Source organism: Aquarana catesbeiana, linkage group LG04, assembly GCF_042186555.1.
Source record: "Aquarana catesbeiana isolate 2022-GZ linkage group LG04, ASM4218655v1, whole genome shotgun sequence".
Classification (NCBI taxonomy): Eukaryota; Metazoa; Chordata; class Amphibia; order Anura; family Ranidae; genus Aquarana; species Aquarana catesbeiana.
Window position 1 is genome coordinate 117,687,535 of NC_133327.1, and position 23,203 is coordinate 117,710,737.

Consider the following 23,203-nt stretch of genomic DNA (forward strand, 5'->3'; position numbering starts at 1 on the left):
GACAATGTGCCTTAGGTCTGATGTGGATTTTAAGGGGAAGCCCTACGCCGGAAAAAACGGCATTGGGGGTCCCCCCAAAATCCATACCAGACCCTTATCCGAGCATGCAGCCTGGCCGGTCAGGAAAGGGGGTGGGGACGAGCGAGCGCCCCCCCCCCCCTGAACCGTACCAGGCCGCATGCCCTCAACATGGGGTTCTTCTTCTGACTTCCGGGGTCTCTTCTGACTTCTCTGCTCTCTCCGGCCTCTTCTCCCGGTGTCCGGTTCTTTTCCCTCTCTCCAGCCTCTTCTCCTGGTGTCCGGTTCTTCTCCCACTCTCCAGCCTCTTCTCTGCTTCTTCTCCCGCTCTCCGGTTCTTCTGCCAGGCTCCTCCGCTATCTTCTTCTCTTTAGCTGCTCTCTTGCAGTGGTCCGGTCTTCTCCATCGTCTTCTTCCCTCTTCTCTTCTTCCGATGTTGACACAACGCTCTCTCCCAATGTAATGCTGTGTTCACGGTGCGCAACGACTTATATAGGCATGGGGCGGGGTGGTGACAACGCCCCTTATGACGGCACAGTCCCAGCATGCCCCAGGACTGTGACGTCATAAGGGGTGGGGTCACCGGGTGACATCACCCGGTGACCACGCTCCATGCCTATATAAGTCGTTGCGCACCGTGAACACAGCATTACAGCGGGAGAGAGCGTCCTGTCAACATTGGAAGAAGAGAAGAGGGAAGAAGACGATGGAGAAGACCGGGCCACCGCTAGCAAGACGGTTCTGGAGGGGGGGCGCTCGCTTGTCCCCACCCCCTTTCCTGACTGGCCGGGCTGCGTGCTCGGATAAGGGTCTGGTATGGATTTTGGGGGGACCCCCACGCCATTTTTTTCGGTTCCCCTTAAAATCCATACCAGACCTGAGGGCCTGGTATGCTCTGTGATGGGACTCGCGAGGTGTTAATCTCATCGATAAAATTGGCGAGATTGACTTCCTTTTCTAGTCCCGTCATACTTCATCACATTCAAAATGAACGTGTGTGGGCAAGTCCGGAAGTCCGCCGTAACTCCGTCGAAAGTCCGTCGAGAATACCGTCGGACCTATTCTGACGGGAAGTCCGGTCGTGTGTGCGTGAGTCCATTCATTTGGAAAGTCCGTCGAAAGTCCGTCGAAAGTCCGTCGGATAGACCGTCGGACCAGTCCAGTCGAAAAGTCCGCTCGTGTGTACGCGGCATCAGCCATTGCTTCTTCACTGTTTTAAGCTGGAGGAAGGGCAGTGACCAGGCTGTACTGCCTAACTGCAGCAGAGAAAAATTAGGTTACCAGCCTGCCTGTGTTGCAGGACTGGATGAACATAAATATTCTGTATGTATATTATACATGGGTTTAGCTGTTTTCCTGTTCAACTTTAAAAGAAAAGTGTAACTTTGTGTACACTTTCCCATTTGTATATAAGATCCCCATGCACTGGTGCCACTCACCTGTAAAAGCAGATCCCTCCTTTTCTCCCATGGGCTGGCATTCATGGGAATTGAAGCAGTAGCTGTAAGAAGTCCTCAGCTGTATTGAACAGAAAACAAGATGGAGGCATGTATTTTGCACCAAATGCATATGGAACATTGTCGTGCCACAACACTGTCCACCCTGTCTTCATCAAAGAGCCTCCCTTCTGTGTAGTACATATGTGGATTCTATAAAACCCACCCACTTTCCTGCTGCTTTGATCTTGCTTCCTATTATGACCCATACACACAATCTGAAAATAGAACGAAAAATACCGCTTTTGACGCGATTGTACGATAATTGGATCATTAGTACAGAGCTTTCGAAAACTGATCACGACAATTTATCCGATATTATTTGATCGGACAAGCATGAAAATTTTCCTTGTACGATACCAGATCGTACGATTTTCGTTTAGTCAGTACAGTTGTCATCCGAAAATACAATACAAATACATTACAACACATGACATCCCTTCTGATTTTTTTTTCTGTCGTATGAGAATTTTCGTGACTTCAGTAACCTATTCAATTTCTACTTGTGACTATTAAGCAAAAAAAAGTTGTACGATTTGTTGTACGATATTTGGATTGTGTGTATGGGCCATTAGAGGTGGCTGTGTTTGTTCTCCATGGTCCCACTGTATGTAGGAATGTAGCCACCCTTTCTTGAGATGGACTAGGTACTATGCACTTAGGAACTCACAAAGGACATTACAAGGAGGCAGAAGAACACAGTAAGAAATTATTTAATGAAAAATAGAATACATGAGTAGATTACAGGGCCATCGAATAGTGGATATGTATACATTATTTTTGAGGAATAAGGATATTGTTCAGGGCCGGTTTAATAAATTTTAACCCATCTTTTCATGTCAAAACACTACAACTCACTTAAAAAAAATCCTGTATAAAAAACACAACTTGGGGCCTGGGCTTCTGCCTTTTTGGTAGGGCCTTATGGTCGTTTACACAATTTATGCAAAAAGGCACAGTGCAAGAGAATCTTTTTGCAAGATTTAGGATACTCAGCATTATGGAAATCTTACTGGAGGGACCATGACATCACCCTCCCCTAGGAGCCACGGTGTCAGGGCACCATTCACAAAGGTACTCGAAGGCCTGGCATTCCTGGCAGTACCTTTATAAGGAGGCCAGTCAGTGGCTGAAGTTGCTGATTGATCTGTAGTTTTCTACTATGTTCCTATGATCCCGTGCTCCTGTGATTCTCTGCTACTGACCTGGATTGTCCTCAACCTGTCTCCTGCCTGCCTCCTGACCTGACCATCAGCTTGTCTTATGGAACTTCTCTTCTCTCTCTCCTGTGTTTGACCTTGGCTACCCATCTGAGCTTGCCTGCTCTGTTACCCACCTGGCTCCAGATCCTGGCTTCGAACTGACTTTCCTTCTGTCTCAGTGCTACCACAGACCTGTCACATCTCACAGGCACCACCTGTCTGCAGCCACCACTTAGGATACCAGCAGCACTCCTGAGTCCCTCTGCAAACAACCTTGCAGGCGACCCGTGTTACTTTGGTCCCAACTCCTGTTTCATCTTTAGGGGAGTCTGGAACTTAGCCACAAGGGAAGCCCTCTATTGGCCTCCAGCATCAGGTACATGATACACGGGTGGAAACTGAGTGGAAGGTAAATAGATTTTTTAAAATTTCTTCAACAGCTTTTTGGGAAAAACATCTATATTGCATGAGGTCTACATTAGAATAAGTGGCAGAACAAGAAAACCAACAATATTACCGGTACCTAGGAAGCATGTCAGAGAACATCCTTTATAATTCAAAAGAATTGTGTGCTCAGATCCTCCACAAAAATGACTGTCCACGTGTAGACTCAAAGTCAACCAGTAACCATAAATATATAGAAATTACAATATACACAAAAGAATACAAAATGAATGTTCTGTGCCCAAATAATAAACATAAAAAAACAAAAACAAATTATTAAAGATAAATCTGCATCCATTTTATGGACTATATTTTATGTATGATGGATGTTTCCTGGTATAATAATCCTGGTTTTCCTGGTATGATATTCACATGTTTATATTTGCATGGGTTTAACTTGGTGCTCCTTTTGCTATCAATATTCACAAAAGAACAAATGTTACAAAAAATGAGCACTCCTGAATTTATCTGATGTGTCACTGGTGATCAGGGGTTAAACTGAAACTGAACAAGAGGAATGAAAGGAAACAGAGCATTTCCCTGCACATTAGGACAATAAGGGAACAAACAGCTTATGGCAGGCGAGCCAGATGCCCCTAAGCTCCTTGGATCATGCGCAGTTTGTCTTGGTAGCATCCATGCAGCTTTATGGGTTTGTCTCAGTCTCCTCTTCCAGCTGCAACCTCCATCCCTATTTCCTCCCATTCATGTTTGACAAATGCAATGTGAAAGAAGAGCGAGAGAGGCACAAGCTGAGGGAGGGGGAGTAGGAGGTGGGGAAAACTCACCGCCTTCTTCTAATCATCATTTTCCTTTAGCCAGACCAGCAGCTCCCAGTAGACATATAGAGAAAACAGTGTGGGCTTCCTAAAAACTGCGCCGGTCCAGAGAATACGTTAAGAAAAAGTCATTAGAAGATGCCTGTCCTATACTGCGATCAAAACACGTCCTTGTGAGGCCACCGGACACCTCTACAGGCAACAACATCTGATATAAGAGGTAATTATCATTTACTGTAGGCTTTGTCGTTGGTTTAGTAGGGATTTAGTGCATGCTTTCCAATAAAGCTCTTTTCTGGTGAGGGCAGGCAGCATGCTGTGTCATTTTGCAATAGGACAGATAATGGGAAGAATTTTGCCTGTGCTAAACAATTAACCTTTTATTCTTGGTATGAAGGACCCTTTTGAAATTCCTCTCCAAGTCTATATTGGACAATCTGTTAGCTCCAAAGGGACCCAGCTCCAAACTGGAGGTCGACATGAGCGATGTCCTTGGTGCTGATATTGATCCTCCGCTGTCCATGGTACTGAAATGCTACTCGCCCATACAAGGCTCAGTGCTGGTAGCTTACCTTCATTAACCACTGCAGATGCACAGTCGGTGTGTGGAGGTTTATCTTTCTGGATAATCTGAAACTGTTAGAAAGAAATGGTGACATTATAAATGATATCATTATTATTTTTATAGAGGATTTATATAGTGCCAATAGTCTGTGCAGCACTGTATAATATAAAGGCAGACAGCTGTGTTACTTTAAGCTCTGGTTGAATCATCCATTAAGTAGGATACAAATAATTATCAAAGACCGAATATTATTTTGGATGAAATTTGTTTTTCTAATTTAATAAGGAAAAGGGTGGTGTGTAAAAGGGCACAAGTAACCTGTGCCAACCAATCCTATAAAAAACCTGTTTTTACTGTTCTGATCTGGTCATAGGCAAATTGTGATTGATTGCCATGGTTACTGCACTTTATACATCATCATTGCCATGTAGATCGCTTTATCAAATAGGTCTATTGATGTAGTGAGACTGTAATAAATTACATGTAATTAGCTTTTTATTTGTATGTACTTATTTATTATAATATCATAGTTAAACTTTATAGTATAATAAACTGCTGATGCCCAGCCCATGCTTGTTCTAAGCAACCGATTTTTTATAACATAAGTTACATTTAAATGAGTCTCGTAGAGTGTGTTCTTGCTTGTTCTTTTTTTTATGAATGAAAGAATCACTGTGCTGTTTTTTTTCACCAAACCTTAAAATATGGATGAAGCTGTAATTGCAATGCGCTTTCTCTGGGTTTTGCTGTCATCTCAATATTTAGTGTAGCAAATGAGGCTATAAAGCAGTTTTGACGTTATTATTTTCAGCTAGAAGCAGAGCAGGCTGCATAGGCTATAATAATAACAATAATGACATTTCTTTCCAGGTTGGAGGATGAAAACAGGGCAAGGATTAACTTAATCTAAAAGAAAGTAAATCATACAGCATTTATGACATTACTCAGTGTAGTTAGGAGACCATAATAAAATCAATATGTTGGAATAACACATGGTCATTGACTTTGGGTTGAATTTGTAGAAGCGATGATAGATAATATAGTTTGAAGTCTGAATATGGAACGGTACATTTTAATGCAAACCTAGGGTAGCAATACATACACAGATCTCTTACTAGAATGATTGGTGGATCAAAAATGTGTCCATTCCTTCTCTGAACACTGCACCCTAACCGTGTCAGTTTCACTCCTCTATTTGGACATTGACATCTTAAGTATACATACACAGAGAAGGCTGCTTTTCTTGTCTTTGGATACAATTCTAAATGAATAATAATAGCAGACATTTTCCATTGCATTGCATTGGCATTTGTGATGATCGCAAATTGCTCATTATTGCTCGTTAGTTACACGGTCCAGTCGTCACTGAAATAGAATGATTTGAATAGTGGTAGTGAAAGGCATGGCATGTATTATACAACATGCTATTAACGCCCAAATCCATAGGTCAGTCAAAAATATTTTCCATCATTTTGGAAAATATATTGAAATCAATTTTTGGATAATCAGTTAATTGCAAATGAATCAAATGCAAGATGCTGATAGAGACGTCACATTACTGATGCACTGCAATCATTTTAAATAAAACTAGCTTTTGCCAGTTGTCAGTCCTAAAATGTTCTGTAGCGTCCAGGTTTCTTAGAATATCCAACAGTCTAAGCCATGAAGTCATGCTGGACATGAATGGCCATGGGGACCAGATGCAGATTTACAGCAAATGTAGCATAAAGAATTTACAGCAGCTTCAGCAGACATTGAGATATGCTGGGTGTCAATGAGCAAATAGCATATACGGTTTAACAGCTGTTTGTAAAATGACAAGCTGAGTCTGGGGGAGAGTGGATATCATTTGCTTTTACATTATGTGTTTATGATTATTGTCTCCACACAGCTGCACATATGACGTGAAATAGTACAGTCACAGACTTGCAAACAGTTTAAAATGTTTGCTGTGGTAAGTCAAGCAGGATAGAAAGTTGATGGTTAACTGAGGTGCCTATATCTGTTTCTAATATACTGAGCTCATAGCAAAGACTATCCTCCATTGTGAAACAACATTTATGAGGATTAAAAATAGAGTTACAGTTGGACTTCGCAAAAATTCTGTTGCTCTTGACGATTAGCGGTGGGCCGAACGTACCTGGATTTCGTTCGGTCAGCATGACTTAAGTTCGGGTGCCAAATCCAAACCGTATTAAAATAAAGTAAGTAAATAGTAAAGTAAATAGAAGCTCAATGTTAAAAAATATTGATGAACATTTTCTGGGCTAATATGTTAGGGATTGTCAAACTAATGGCATAGTGGGTTGGGCACTGCCCTGAGGGACATGTACTAAAGCAAATAAGAACTGTTTAAATTCCTTTTAGCTGGGAGTAGAAATGTTAAAAATGGTTGAAGTGAAACATTAAAAAAAAGTGGCACATCTACATGATGTATACAACCTACTACAGTAAAATTGACATTTACAGAAAAGTGTTTTTAAATTGCTGAAAAAATAACAGCTCCCAGCTTCATCTATACCAGATCCTTATTCTAGATGAGTGTCTGATATAGATGTTAATAGGGGACCCCCACACAAAACAAAAATCAGCATAAAGTCCCCCTCCCCCATTTCATACTAGGCCCTTTGGGTCTGGTATGGATTTAGAGGGGGAGTCCCACATAAAAATAAAAAAGTGTGTGATCCCCCCCCCCCAAAAAAAAAAATCTACACCAGATCATCTTTTGAGCATGCAGGAAAGGTGAGGGGGCCGAGCGTGCACCCCCCCATAAACCATACCAGACCAACATGGGGGGTAACTTGCTAGTGGGAACTCCCCTAACAAAGCACCTTTTCCCCATGTTGATGAGGATAACACTGGCTAGGTGGTTGTGGGAGTCTGTGAGCAGGGGGCTTATCAGAATCTGGAAGCCCGTTTAACAATATGGGGCACCCAGATATTGCTTCCCCCATGTGAATGAATAAGTGGTACATTGAGAAAATGTAAAGTATAGAGACAAGAACTTTTGGGGTTTATTTACTAAAGGCAAATAGACTGTGCAATTTGCAAAGTGCAGTTGCTTCAGAGCTTAGTCAATTATTATTATTATTATTATACAGGATTTATATAGCGCCAACAGTTTACGCAATGCTTTACAATATAAAAGGAGACAATACAGTTACAATACAATAAAATACAAGAGAATTAAGAGGGTCCTGCTCAGAAGAGCTTACAATCTAATAGGGTGGGGCAGGTGGTACAAAAGGTTGTAACTGTGGGGAATGAGCTGATGGAAGTGGTAGAAGATTAGTTGGAGACATGATAGGCTTCCCTGAAGAGATGAGTTTTCAGGGATTGCCTGAAGTTAGCAAGAGTAGGGGATAGCCGGACAGGTGGAGGTAGCGAGTTCCAGAGGATGGGAGAGGCTCTGGAGAAATCCTGGAGATGAGCATGGGAGGAGGAGACGAGAGAGTTTGAGAGTAGGAGGTCTTGAGAAGAGCAGAGGAGACAATTTGGCTGATATTTGGAGATAAGATTGGTGATGTAGCTCGGGGCAGAGTTGTGAATGGCTTTGTATGTTGTGGTTAGTATTTTGAATTTAATTCGCTGGGTGATTGGGAGCCAGTGTAGGGATTGGAGGAGAGGGTTGGCAGACACTGATCGGTTGGTAAGGTGGATAAGTCTGGCAACAGCATTCATGATAGACTGAAGAGGGGATAGCCTATGGAGAGGCAGGCCAATGAGAAGGGAGTTGCAATAGTCAAGGCGAGAGATAACAAGGGAGTGAATGATGAGCTTGGTGGTTTCATTTGTTAAAAAGGGGCGTATTTTAGAGATGTTACGGAGGTGAAGTCTACAAGCTTTTGACAACGATTGGCTGAAATGAAAAGTCAGAGTCTAGGATTACACCTAGTACCCTGGCGTGAGGGGAGGGCCTGATTGTTGCATTGTTGATTTTGATGGAAAAGTCATGGAGGGGGGCATGTGCAGGGGGGAATATTAATAGCTCAGTTTTAGAGAGATTTAGCTTAAGGAAGTGGAACCTCCTTTCTGTCCGTTGGGTCTGGGGGAGTGAGTCTAATGGAGGCCACCATGGGAGAGGGCAGCAGGAGAAGCTGAGTCCAAATTTTGAAGCCAGGTTTCGGTTATGGCGAGTATGTTAAAGCCATGAGAGATGAAGAGGTCATGTATAGATGTTAGCTTGTTACAGATGGAGAGGGCATTCCAAAGGGCACATGAGATAGGTGGGCTGCTTTGAGGAAGCAGGGGGATAGAAACTAAATTAAGTGGATTGCGGTGGTTGCCAGAGAGGGATGGGTATTGGAGACGTGGCTTGCAGTTTGAAAATGGCAGACCAGGATTAGGAGACATGTCACCTGAGACTAGGAGAAGGAGGAGGGTGAGGAAGGCAAGATGGGAGTGGGATGTGCATGAGCGCACGTGTCTAGTGGCCCTGGTGTTTATGTAAGCATGTGGGTGAAGCAAATGCAGGAGATGATGGATGCAGTAGTAGGGAGTGGGTAGGAGTGAGGGTGATATGTGCATGCTGCAGGGTAGAGAGGAAGGGTAGAGTAAGGATAATTTGTGGATAGATAACACTGATGTGAGAAGGAAGAGAATGAGGAGCATGTTAGTGGATAGAGTGGGAATCTGACTTGATATAAAATAAATGTCAAGTGCTGGTTTGCTTGCCGTCTTGCAAAGTGGTTGCAGAGTTTTTGTTGTATCTTCATCCAGCTTTAGTTATCCTGCTTTCCGTAAACTGCGGCGGTGAAACTGCACATCACTCAGGACAGAGCCATGATGTCTGCGCCTTGAATGAGCAGAGGCTCTGCTGACTTCCATCATCCAATCATGTGCAATCAAAAATGCAGTTTTTTTCCCCCCTGCACATGATTGGGTATTCTTTGCAAAGTAAAGTTTTACCTATTTGCCTTTACTCAGTGGCGGCTGGTGCTCAAAATTTTTTGGGGGGGCGCAAACAAACTAAAATTCTGAAAAAAAACATCAATTGCAGCCTTACTGTGCCCATCAAACGCAGCCACTGTGTCCATCAATTGCAGGCACTGTGCCATCAAATGCAGCCTCTGTGCCATCAAACGCAGCCACTGTGCCCATCAATTGCAGCCACTGTGCCCATCAAACGCCGCCACTGTGCCCATCAAACGCAGCCACTGTGTCCATCAAATGCAGCCACTGTGCCCATTAAATGCTGTCACTGTGCCATCAAATGCTGCCACTGTGCCCTCAAATGCTGCCACTGTGCCATCAAATGCAGCCACTGTGCCCATCAAACGCTGCCACTGTGCCATCAAATGCCGCCACTGTGCCATCGAATGCCACCACTGTGACCCCCCCGCCCACTCGCCGTCTGCCCGACACTTACCCTGTCTCGGTGGGGCAGCGGGTGACGGAGGCAAGCGGTGTCCTCCATGCGTCTCCTTTCGTCCTCTGATGGGCATCCAATTACAGCGCCTGTCGTTTCAGCCAATTAGGTGATGGGTAACAGACCTGAGCACCTGATTGCCGGAGAGGCAGTTCAGTATTAGAAAAGCAAATATTCATTCGCTTTTTTAACACACCTGGGTGGACTGCGAGCGCCAAGCATGATAGGTGAACTGCGAGTTCACCTATTATGAAGCCTATTAGAGCCTATGGCTCTAATCAGGTGCTTCAAAAATGAAAAGGGGCCAGGCGCCTGAATAGGGGGTGGCAGCAGCGGCCATGGTTAGATTCAAGCTATGCATGAATCTATCCATTGCTCATAGAGGGGGTGGCTGGAGAGAGGGGGCGGCGCCCGTCCACCCTTATGGACGCACCGCCACTGCCTTTAGTAAATCAACCCCGTGGTGTTTTTGACAAAACCTTTAACCACTTCAGCTCTGGAAGGTTTTACCCCCTTCCTGACCAGGCCATTTTTTGCGATACGGCACTGCGTTGCTTTAACTGACAATTGCACGGTTGTGTGGCACTGTACACAAATAAAATTGATGTCCTCATTATTTGGTCACCTCTGCGGTTTTTATCTTTGGCGCTATAAACAAAAAAAACTACAATTTTGAAAAAAAAACTATTTTTTTTTACTTTCTGCTATAAAACATATCCAATAAAAAAATTTAAAAGATCTAATTTCTTCAACAATTTAGCCAATATGTATTCTGCTACATGTTTTTGGTAAAAAAAATCCCAATAAGCGTATATTGATTGGTTTTCTCAAAAGTTATAGCGTCTACAAACTATGGGATATATTTATGAACATTATTTTTTTTTTTATTGTTTTTTACAGTAGTGGCAGGGATGAGCGATTTTTAGCAGGACTGCGACATTGCAGCGGACAAATCTGACACTAAGTGACACACAGAAAGTAGTTGCACCAAGTCTGCTGCTAGAGTGAGCAAAATGGACTTATTTCTTCCATACAAGTTGCAGTATGGTTCAGCAGAGAGTCTGTATTCACAAGTAATCTGGTGAGGCCTAGTGAGAGTTATGCTCACCTGTAAATAGTTCAGTTGGAGTATCCCACTATTCCCTTCTCCCATCCAAGTTCCAACAATAAATACAAAACCAAATACCCCGGACTGTTTATTGAGTAACAAGCAAATGGGAGTAAGGATGGATGTGTGAAAAATCCCCTAGTGACTGTCTGCAAGGTAATCAAGAGGGAGGCCCTAGAAGTCATCACACAGCAAGCCCAACGGGGACGATGCTACACATGTAAAATAATGTGTTTATTTTTTTTAACCGTTTCACTGCCAGAGTAAATTTTTTTTTTGCACACATGTTGCAAAAATCATGTTGGACTTGAAGGTTAGTTAAAACTTCCAAACATGACTTCATATTTTCTGAAAGCAAAGACCGAGGAGAATAAAATAGTGGTAGCTCCAAATTTTTATGTCACATGATATTAGTGCAACAGTTACTCAAGCACAAATCTTCAGTTAAAATACACTGAGGTTAATTTCAGGGCAAACAATGCAATATATTACCCGATTTTGGGTAAAATAAAAAAGACGAGTTTGCGCCTAGTAAATAGATAGCAAACATGCCAAACTTTAAATTGTGTGGGCATGTGAAATAGCGACAAACTTTGTTACCCTAAGGTTATGCTTTAAAAGGCCCTAGAGGTCATCTGTTTAGAGTTTACCATGAATAATGGGCCTAGAATTATCGCTATCACTCCTATCACTCCTATATGCATAGTGTTATGCACCATTTATATCACAAACAACATTTTTGTACATAGGTGCCCCCAATGTGTACATTTACATGTGCATGGGTGTGTATATAGGGGGAGGAGAGCTTACATTTTTCGGGGGAGGTTTTAAGTGCTTGGGTGTAAAACTTTATTTATAGCACATGAACCAAAAGTCCTTCATATGATATAATGTTGTTGTGACAGGTTCTCTGTAATGAGGAATCAAGAGACATCTATTAGGCCCCTGATGTCTCACCTGTCCTCCATTGAAACGAATGGAGTGCAGATCGCTGTCACTTTCCTCGGCTATACCGACAGCAGAAAAGTGATGTTATACATGTTGCTTTCAGGTTTTTATTAGGTTGGGGAGATCATCCAATGGATGTTCGCTGGTCACCCTACCTGGCGACACACACCTTGCAGGATGGGGGTGATCACACTTCTGAGGATCCATAAAAGTGATCAGGTGGTTGTAAATTTGGCTTGTGAGATTTACACATACTATGAGGGGAGATTTACTAAAACTAGAGCACTCAGAATCTAGTGCAGCTGCGCATGGAGGCCAATCAGGTTCTAAATTCAGAGTGTTCAGTTAAGCTTTGACCTGGAAGCTGAGTTAGTAAACCCCACCATGTGTAAAACGCTTTGCGGCCACTGATGAATGCCATACATTGCTGGCAGTAAAAGAGGTTAAACAATGAAACTGTTAAAATACACTTTGCAGCCTATGGGACCTTTAATGTGGTTAATTTTTCTTTTTTCAGTTTTTATCTTTTTTTTTTTATCTTATCTGGTGATCCTGTTGGTATCATACTTCCTGTCCTAGGGTGGCAATGCCCACTTACTGCACTGTATCTGTGGAAAAAAAACGTTTTCATCATAGTCTGCTCACTTCTAATTTTGTGCTGCAACCTACATACTTGATAGGCAGCCAGGCTGACAATGCCGCTGCTAATTGCAGGGCAATGGTTTAAAGTTGTCAGTGCATAACAGGAAGGTGCTGTTACTGGCAGAATTCCCAGGTAAGATACTTTCCAACATATTCACAAAAAATTATCTGCCAAAAAATGATCACCAACTGTATATGGTGAGGCATAATGCCAAACATACGGATAATTAAATATAGGGTTTAAATACTGTACACTTTACGTATACTAGGTAAGTTTTGAAAAAAATATGTGACAAATGTAATCTTTTTTTCTTTTTTGCATATTGGCTACTGGACATCAACATTGTCTAGCATGTGTCTAGCATTGATAGAAATGTGTAAATATAGCCACCGGAAAGCAAGGAGTTTATTCTGAAAAAAAAATTGAATTGAAGGGAGTATATACACTCACCGTCCACTTTATTAGGTACACCTGTTCAATTGCTTAGTAACACAAATTGCTAATCAGCCAATCACATTTCAGCAACTTAATGCCTTTAGGCATCTAGATGTGGTAAGGACAACTTGCTGAAGACGACTTGCTGAAGTTCAAACCAAGCATCAGAATGGGGAAGAAAGGGGATTTAAGTGACTTTGGACGTGGCATGGTTGTTGGTGCCAGTTCACTGTACTCCAATAGCCTCCACAGTCACCAGATCACATTCCAATAGAGCACCTTTAGGATTTGGTGGAACGAGAGATTGGATGGATGTGCAGCCAACAAATCTGCAGCAACTGCGTGATGCTATCATGTCAATATGGACCAAAATCTCTGAGGAATGTTTCCAACACCTTGTTGAGGCTATGCCATGGAGAATTAAAGCGGGGTTCCACCCAAATTTTGAACATTATCTCTATGCATTCTCTTCCTTGCCTAGATGCTGACATGCTGTGTAAAAAAATTTAAATCGCCGTAATTACCTTTTATTTTCTAATCTTCTTAGCACTTCCTGGTTTTCCTCCCATGGGAGTAGGCGTGTTTCTAGCCTCTCCCAGACCTCCCACAGTCCCCTGGGAGCTAGTCTCAGGCTTCCCAGCATGCATTGTGCAACAGTGTCATCACAACATCTCGGTGAATGCTGGGAGCACAGCATTCACTGCATCCAGGAAATACATGCTTGTGGGCTTCAAATGCCCACAATGAAGATGGAAACCGCCTTCATAGAATTTTATAAGTTATTCTTTACAACGAAATCGGACACAGGCGGACTTATTACACAGAACATGTGAGTAGATAATCATGAGAAGAAAAGTTTGTGAATGATCTCCAAAAAAAAAAACGATAGATAGGTGGACCCCCACTTTAAGGCAGTTCTGAAGGCAAAATGGGGTCCAACCTGGTACTAGCAAGGTGTACCTAATAAAGTGGCCGGTGAGTGTATATAAAACATCAAAAGTGCCTGGACAGGGTGCTACAACCAGCCAGGCTTGGGGGCCTAAGCAGTGGTGCTGCTGAAGAGAGAGCCATGTGGCTCTGCATTTTTCTTTTACCTGTTTTTGGTGATGAAAATTTCTTGTGTGGACAACAGTTTTCTGTTGACTTCAATTTTGTTTTATAAAAGTGAGCTGGCAAGCACTGAAGCACTGAACCAGATTGGTATGGTCTCACTACAGATGCACTAAAAGAATCAATGTTTTTTTTAACCTCCCTGGCGGTATGATTATTTTGGATTTTAGGTGCTGAAAGCGGTACAATTATTTTGCATGGAAATTTGGCGTTTTATATTGTAGGTCTGTAATTTTTAACAATAACACACTTAAATCTGTCCAAACAAGAGTCTAGTAGATATCCCGGGTATGATAAAGTTTGAAACACAAAAACATAAATTATAATATAATAAATAAAAATAAATAATTAAAAAAAAAAAAAATTAATAAAATAAATTTCCCCACGATTCACTATCGCTCAATTCTGCAAGTGTTCTAATTTACTATCGCTGTTTTCTAGCTGGTCTAAAGCCACTTTTGATGTAAAGGGACACTTTTTGGTTGCTATGGACAATCTCCAGTTTCCAGGCAGAAAGAACAGTATATATAATATAAGGGCATAGGACAAAGCACTGGGGACAAAAGGGATGTGAAATAATTTCATACAGTACTGTAATCTGTAAGATTACAGTACTGCATGTGTTATGATTTTACACTTTTTTGAATTTGCCGCCAGGCTCCGCCCCCGTGCATCGCGCCGCTCGCAGGGAACGGAGCCTGGCATGGAGAGGCTTCGGAGGAGGACGGAGCCCGCAGACACAGCGGGGGACATCGCAGGATCCCGGGGACAAGGTAAGTAAAGCCACACCAGGATCCTGCAATGTAATCCCGAGTGTGGCTCGGGGTTACCGCTAATGGTCCTGAATTTTAACCCCGAGCCACACTCGGGAAAACCGCCAGGGAGGTTAATCTGACCGGGTGGTGTGAGAGGGATGTGGGGTAAGTTTTTGTCCAAAGATGGGCCCAAAGACAAAATGTTAATATAGTGGAGATTACCAATCATTAATGTAGTGGCTGCATTCGTTTTCTTTTTATAGTTTTTTTCCCCTTTATTTTCACCTGGTGATCCAGCCAGTAACATACTCCCTGTCTTAGAGTATCTCCAATCTATGGAGGAGCAATGGAGACGCATTTTGACAGCAGCATTGTCAATCTGGGGATATGGCAGTATTAAAGTGGTAGTAAACATTTTTTGACTTGTACCTACAGGAAAGCCTATAATAAGGCTTACCTGTAGGTACACTGAATATCTCCTAAACTTGTACTGTTTAGGAGATATTCACACTGCCTCCAGCTGGTGACGTCACCTGCACATGTGCTCTGAAGGTCCAGCATACCGTGCCGGACCTTCAGAGCTTGTGCCGTAAGCGAGGGCTCCCGCATGCATGTGACGCATACTAGCACATTATGCATTTGTCTTACAGGGGAAAGTTTTTTGTTTTTTTGTTTTTTTTGCAGTGCTTTACTACTTACTACTTTATGAAAAGTTAAAGCTGAGCCCCAGCTAACAATCTTTGAGCAGTTACAGCAAAGGTTTTTTCCCTTTTGGGAGAAAGGTTTTAAATAAATGAATAAATCTGATCATTGTAACCACCCCTGTCATTGTTAAATTGTTTGTTTCAACCTTCTAACTGTCACTTTGTCTGGACAGCTCAGTCTGTTAAAGAATACTGGAAAATAACAGACTTACTGGCCAAATCAGTTACTTGCCAAAAAAAAATTATACTCATCTAGGTGGATGCAGCATTAATCTGATCAGCTCTCGGTCTCCAGTCTACAGAGAGCTGGTGACTAGTGTTGGGCAAAAGGTTTGGTCTGAGCTTGAGTTCAGGCCGAACATTAGCTGTTTGCCCTGTTCGGGGAACACCCTGGGGACCCTTAGGGTCTGGTATGGAATTTAAGGGGAACCCCCGACGCCAAAATTTAAAAAAGAATGGCGTGGGGTCCCCCCAAAATCCATACCAGACACTTTTCCAAGCATGCAGCTTGGCAGGTCAGGAAAGGGGGGGGTGAACGAGCCATACCAGGCCACACGACCTCAAAATGGGGGGTGCTTTGGGACAGGAGGGGCTCTGCCCCCCTTCCCTAAAGCACATTGTCCCTCCCCTGCCTCAAATAACCCCCCCATGCAAAGTGCATGTGGCCTGGTATGGTTCAGGTGGGGGGGTGCTTTCTCGTCCCCCCCTTTCCTGACATGCCAGGCTGCGTGCTCATATAAGGGTCTGGTATGGATTTTGGGGGGGCCACACCATTTAAAAAAAAAAATTGGCCTTTCGGGTTTGGTATGGACTGAGTTTGGGGACCCCACGCCGTTTCTTTTCTTTATGTTTTTCAAATAGCTGGGTACCTGCAATTGCAACCGCAAGTCAATTTAAATGTGATTTGACTAGTTTTTTTTTTTTCTTTAGAAATGTCATTTTTGCTGCAGCAGGTTCAATACATACTACAGATGTGCCACTTTACAGGCAGAATAAGGGGACTCCCCAGGCACTATATTTAAAGGAATTTTTAATTTTTATTGTTGCAATTTAAGCATCATTAAAAATTACTGCTCCTTTAAAAACGATCATTTTAAAAAAAATGTTAGCATTGATACATGTCCCCAGGGCAGTACCCAGACCCCTATACCCCTTTTATGTTCAATTACTTGCATATAAGCCTTCAAAATAGGCCATAGACTTCAATGGGGTTCACTGATTGGGTCAGAATTTTTTCCCTGTTCGGGAGTTCCGCTGCAAAACAAACAGTGTAGTGTTCGGTCCATCTCTACTGGTGACTATCAGTCACTGGCTCTCTGTTCTTCCCCTTGAACCCTCACTGGGCTGTGGAGGGGAAGGGAGCGGCAGGCTCAGTCTCTCAGAGGCTCGCTGAGAGACTGAGCCAGCTGCTGGTCCAGGCACATGGGAGGATCCAAACCATATGGTCAGGATCTTTTTAGAGCCTAGGCCAGTGATGGCGAACCTTGGCACCCCAGATGTTTTGGAACTACATTTCCCATGATGCTCAACTACACAGCAGAGTGCATGAGCATCATGGGAAATGTAGTTCCACAACATCTGGGGTGCCAAGGTTCGCCATCACTGGCCTAGGCCAACTCTGAGACATCAGCTGACAGCGCGCTTTAGCGGAAAACGGGTCACAGGAGTGCAGAATGAACTGCACACCTTTGATCCATCCTGTGATCCAAAGGAGCAGTACAGCCAAAAAAGCTTTGACTATACTTGTCTACATCTGTTTATGGCTATATAAATTGCACCAAAAGGGTATTGGGAAAGGGATAGAGTACAGGGATTTTTAGCAGCCCAGTGGCTTGATGGTTAATATCTGTGCCTTGCAGCATTAGGGTGCTTGGTTCAAATCTCAACTAGAACACTACCTGCATGGAGTTTGCATGTTCTTCTCATGCTTGTGCGACATGCTGGTAGATTAATTGGTTCTTTCCAAATTGGTGTGTATGTGAGGGACGGGCCTTAGATTGTAATCTCCTTAAAAGTAGGGACTGATGTGAATGTACCATATGTAAAGCATTGCATAAATTATAGGTGCTGTATAAATACCTGTAATAATAAATATATTTAAACTTTTGGTGCTATATACATAAACAATAAGCAAAGACTGAAATACATATTATGCAACAGTGAAAGAATAAATAATAATGAAAAAAAGCACAAACTGATTGTGGATAACACCATAATGAATTTAGAGGGATGAAAAACAAAATCACGCTAAATGCCAAGAGATTTAACTGCATGGAAAAAGACGCATTTGGGTTGATTTACTAAAGGCAAATAGACTGTTCCCTTTGTAAAGGAAGTTGCACTTTGCAAGGGAGTTTTCCCCATGGCTTACTGAATGCGGTGAAGCTTTAACGATTTCCATCATTCAATCGTGCAAGCAAAAATGCTATTTTTTTTTGCACATGATTAGGTAATCATTGTAAAGTGACATTTCACCTTATTCACTAAGCCCTGGGGAAAATTCCCTTGGAAACTAAACAGCCTGTTTGCTGTAATGAATCAACTTCATTGTGTTATACAAGAAGAGAAGCACTCTAAAGCTGCAATAGGCAGAGCAATTTTCTTTCCAAAAGAAAATTGCTTGATTTCTCCATCAACACAGTCAGTCAGTTGATGGGTAATCCATCTTTCGGAGCCATTGTGTTTTCCCAGTGGGGGGGGGGGGGGAGCCTGCCCATACATGGTTTGAAACTGGGCCGGTCCCTGCTGAACCGTTCGAGATACAAACCATCTATGGCCTGCCTAATAGATGGTATACTATTTGACTTTTAGGCCTCCTTCACACAGTCGATTACTTGCATACACCAGACTCCAACGGCAAAAATCAGCTGATTCTTGCGGCTGGGTTGACAGGTGTATGTGAACGGCGGTGGTGGTTCAGCCTGTGCAAAGTATAGACAACATCTCCTTCCAGAGAATTCTCCCTCTCGATTTGTTCTGTTTACCATTATCACTGATAGTGTAAGTAAAAGAGGGTAAATCTTTCAATTTGGACACTAGTTTTGGTGACCTGGGGGCCCCAAAGGGATTCCCTTAATTTCAAGAGATTTCCTCTCATTTCTTGTTTTGGCAATGGGACAGAAGGCTCAATTCAATTATATTGCATGAGGTAATTGAATCACGTGACACATTTTTATGATTATATCATGCAATGCTGAAAATGTCAATACACTATCATCTTATGTGATATTTACCTCAAAAAGCAAAAACACTCTGTAAATAAATGTTTAGATTGTAAGCTCTAATGAGCAGGGCCCTCTGATTCCTCTTGTATCAAATTGTAATGTAACTGTAATGTCTGCCATCATGTTGTAAAGCGCTGCGCAAACTGTTGGCGCTATATAAAACCTGTATTATAATAATAATAATAATAATAATAATAAATACCTCATAAAACAGCATTAGGTCAATTCACTATAGGAAAATAAATAAATAAATGCATGAGTTAAATAAGGAGTGGTCCAGGCATGCAGTATTTAACCACTTCAATACCGGGTACTCTTACCCCCTTCCTGACCAGGCCAGTGTTCATCTTTAAGCGCTGTCACACTTTGAATGACAATGGCACAGTCATACAACACTGTACCCAAACAACATTTTTATAATTTTTTTTCACACAAATAGAGCTTTCTTTTGGTGGTATTTAATCACCACTGGGTGTTTTTATTTTTTGCTAAATAAATGAAAAAAACTGACAAATTAGAAAAAAAAGTATTTCTTATATTCTGTTATAAAATTTCTGAATAAGTAATTTTTCTCCTTCATTGCTGTGCGCTGATGAGGCTGCACTGACGGGCACTGATAGGCTGCACTGATGAGGCTGTACTGATGGGCACTGATGAGGCGGCACTGATGGGAACCAATGAGGTGGCACTGATGGGCACTGATGAGGAGGCACTAATATGCAGCACTGATAGGCGGCACTGATATGCATCACTGATAGGCAGCACTTATGGACACTGATAGGCGGCATGGATAGGCGGCACTGATGGGCACTGGTAGCCACCAAAAGGTGGCACTGATAGATGGCACTGATAGTTGGCACTGATAGGGGGGAGGTAATTAAGGCCACTGACAGGCATCACTGATGGGCACTGAAGGGCATCATTGCTGGGCACTGATAGGCAGCACTGGTGGGCACTGATTGGTAGCACTGGTGGGCACTGGTGGCACTGTTGGGGCTGATTGTCAGTGCAGATGTCTCTGCTGAGGTATGCAGCTTACCGGCTCGCCTCTCCTCACACTCTGTCATTGTGTGGAGAAGAATGCCGATAACCGGCAATTCCTGTTTACACTGTGATCAGCTGTGATTGGACACAGCTGATCACATGGTAAAGAGCCTACATCATAGGCTCTTTACCATGATCGGTGATGCCCTGTGTCCCAGCGACTGAATACACGGCGAGAAGGGTAGGACATCATATGACATCCACCCAGAACGAGAGTGCTCTCGCCCGTCAGTCATTTTACTATACAGCGGCAGGAATAACTGCACATACTACACTGTTCCCATATGACATTTTTATCAATTCTTTCACACAAACAGAGCTTTTTTTGGTGGCATTTAATCACTGCTGGGTTTTTCATTTTTTGCACTATAAATGACAAAAAAGACTGAATATTTGGGGAGAAAAACACTTTTTTTTTAGTTTCTGGTATAACATTTTTCAAATTAGTAATTTTTCTTCAAAAATTTTGACCAAAATGTATACTTCTACATTTCTTTGGTAAAAATTTTCCAAATCAGTGTATATTATTTGGCCTGTGTGAAATTTACGGTGTCTACAAGTTATGGTACCAATCATTGAAAACTGATCACACCTGATGTACTGACGGGCTATCAAACTTCTTGAGGCCCTAACATGCCAGGACACTACAAGTAACCCCCAAATGACCCCTTTTTGCAAAGTTCAAGGTATTTAGTAAGAGGCATGGTGAGTTTTTCTGAAGTTGTAATTTTTCCCATGTGTGAGAAAGTTATTTCTCACACATGGTATGGGCATACTACTCCTCCTGAATATGGCGATACCACATGTGTGAGACTTTTTCTCAGCCTAGCCACAGAGAGGCACAACATCCAAGGAGCACCTTTAGGCATTATCCACTTTAAAACCAAGTAAGTAAGTAAAGTAAAAATCTGTATTTTTGCTAGAAAATTACTTAGAACCCTCAAACATTATATATATTTTTAGCAGAGGCCCTAAAGAATAAAATGGTGGGTTTTGCAATTTTTTATGTCACATGGTATTTGCGCAACTTTTTTTGAACGCAATTTTTTGGGAGAAAATACACTTCAATTATTTTAATGCACACAAATACAATATAATACCCAATTTTGTGGTAAAATTTAAAATATGGTGTTGTGCTGAGTAAATATATACCAAACATGTCACGCTTTAAAATTGTGCACACTTGTGGAATGGTGCCAAACTACGGTATTTAAAAATCTCCATAGGCAACACTTTGTAAGCCTTTACAGGCTACCAGTTTAGAGTTACAGAGGAGATCTGGTGCTAGAAATATTGCTCACGCTCAGACGTTCACAGCAATACCTGATGTGTGGTGCAATCACCATTTAGGTACTGTATGTGTAAAAAAGAAAGAAGGACGGTGCCCTCTAAGTGCAGCATGTATGTTAAAAATATTTATTACAATAGATAAAAACACTTGAAAAAAAAAAACACATTTGAGTTTCTAAAAACCAGCATGTAAAGTAGTTTCATCCGCGTGCTCTTGGGGGATGTGGGTGTCACGGGCCAGTGGGGGGGTTCCTGGGATGTGAGTCCTGTGACCTGGGTCCTGGTAGCTGTTCCGGTGGTGCAGAGGGTCCTCAGAGCCTCCGGGCAGCCAGGATGTCGGTCATGGATCCTCCGTGGAGCGCTGTGCTGACCTGCGTCTTCACTTCCGGGAGCGGGGTGAGGCGGGCGGCGCTTCGCGTTCGGAGCATGCGTGCTCCTTCATCAGGCTATGCTGGTGGCCATATTCAGTGTGGGAATTTATACCATAGGCAATGGGAGGGGTGGAGAGGTAATTGAGAGGAGGGCGGGACTATGTATAATGATTGGGCGCGTAGGTAACCATGGAGATGGGGTGTATACAATGTGGAAGGGAAGTGAAGGGAGACGGGGAGTGGGCGGGGCGGGGAATGAGGAGGGGGGAGGAGATATGCAAATGAGTATGTTGTGGTAAAAACATATATGTGTGTATATGGATCGTGGGGTAAGGAGAAGGCAGTCTATATGAAGAGGAATGTTGTATTGATCATAGTGGACGGGAACAAAATATATATATATATATATATATATATATATATATATATATATATATACACACATATCTATATACATACATATATATATACACGTAAACATATATGGGAAGGGAATACAAAAATGCAGAAAATGGTATATAATTAAATAGGTATATAATTATAGGGAGAGATTGGTGGTATATATGAGAAGAAATGACGCAATGATGGAAAAGGAATAAAACATGTACAATGTATATACGTGTGTAAACACAAAGAACCGTTTATAAAGGATCCCTTCACACACACATACACATATATACACATTTAAATGACGCGTAAGATTGGAACAAAAGGAGGGGGGAGTGTGTTTCCAGACGGTGGTACTGTACTGTACAGGACCAACACGTGCGTTCGCCTCTGCATGTGAGCACGGGGGGATAGAGGCTCTTTACATTTTTTATTCATTTATTGTTTATTTTATGCTGTTTTTAAAATATATATATATTCTGTGGCTCGGGGTTACCGCTAATGGTCCTGAATTTTAACCCCGAGCCACACTCGGGAAAACCGCCAGGGAGGTTAATCTGACCGGGTGGTGTGAGAGGGATGTGGGGTAAGTTTTTGTCCAAAGATGGGCCCAAAGACAAAATGTTAATATAGTGGAGATTACCAATCATTAATGTAGTGGCTGCATTCGTTTTCTTTTTAGTTTTTTTCCCCTTTATTTTCACCTGGTGATCCAGCCAGTAACATACTCCCTGTCTTAGAGTATCTCCAATCTATGGAGGAGCAATGGAGACGCATTTTGACAGCACCATTGTCAATCTGGGGATATGGCAGTATTAAAGTGGTAGTAAACATTTTTTGACTTGTACCTACAGGAAAGCCTATAATAAGGCTTACCTGTAGGTACACTGAATATCTCCTAAACTTGTACTGTTTAGGAGATATTCACACTGCCTCCAGCTGGTGACGTCACCTGCACATGTGCTCTGAAGGTCCAGCATACCGTGCCGGACCTTCAGAGCTTGTGCCGTAAGCGATAAATAAATGAATAAATCTGATCATTGTAACCACCCCTGTCATTGTTAAATTGTTTGTTTCAACCTTCTAACTGTCACTTTGTTTGGATAGCTCAGTCTGTTAAAGAATACTGGAAAATAACAGACTTACTGGCCAAATCAGTTACTTGCCAAAAAAAAATTATACTCATCTAGGTGGATGCAGCATTAATCTGATCAGCTCCCGGTCTCCAGTCTACAGAGAGCTGGTGACTAGTGTTGGGCAAAAGGTTTGGTCTGAGCTTGAGTTCAGGCCGAACATTAGCTGTTTGCCCTGT

At 42.4% G+C, this 23,203-nt stretch overlaps 1 protein-coding gene across 1 annotated transcript in view; it reads left to right on the forward strand.

The window, feature by feature from the left end:
* Window positions 1-3,751: 3,751 nt before the first annotated feature.
* Window positions 3,752-23,203, forward strand: part of SLC35G2 (solute carrier family 35 member G2) — a 63,484-nt gene continuing 44,032 nt past the window's right edge. Inside the window, exon 1 of the mRNA XM_073625488.1 lies at window positions 3,752-4,159. The gene's annotated coding sequence lies outside the window, so the exon portion shown is untranslated. The remainder of the gene's footprint in view (window positions 4,160-23,203) is intronic.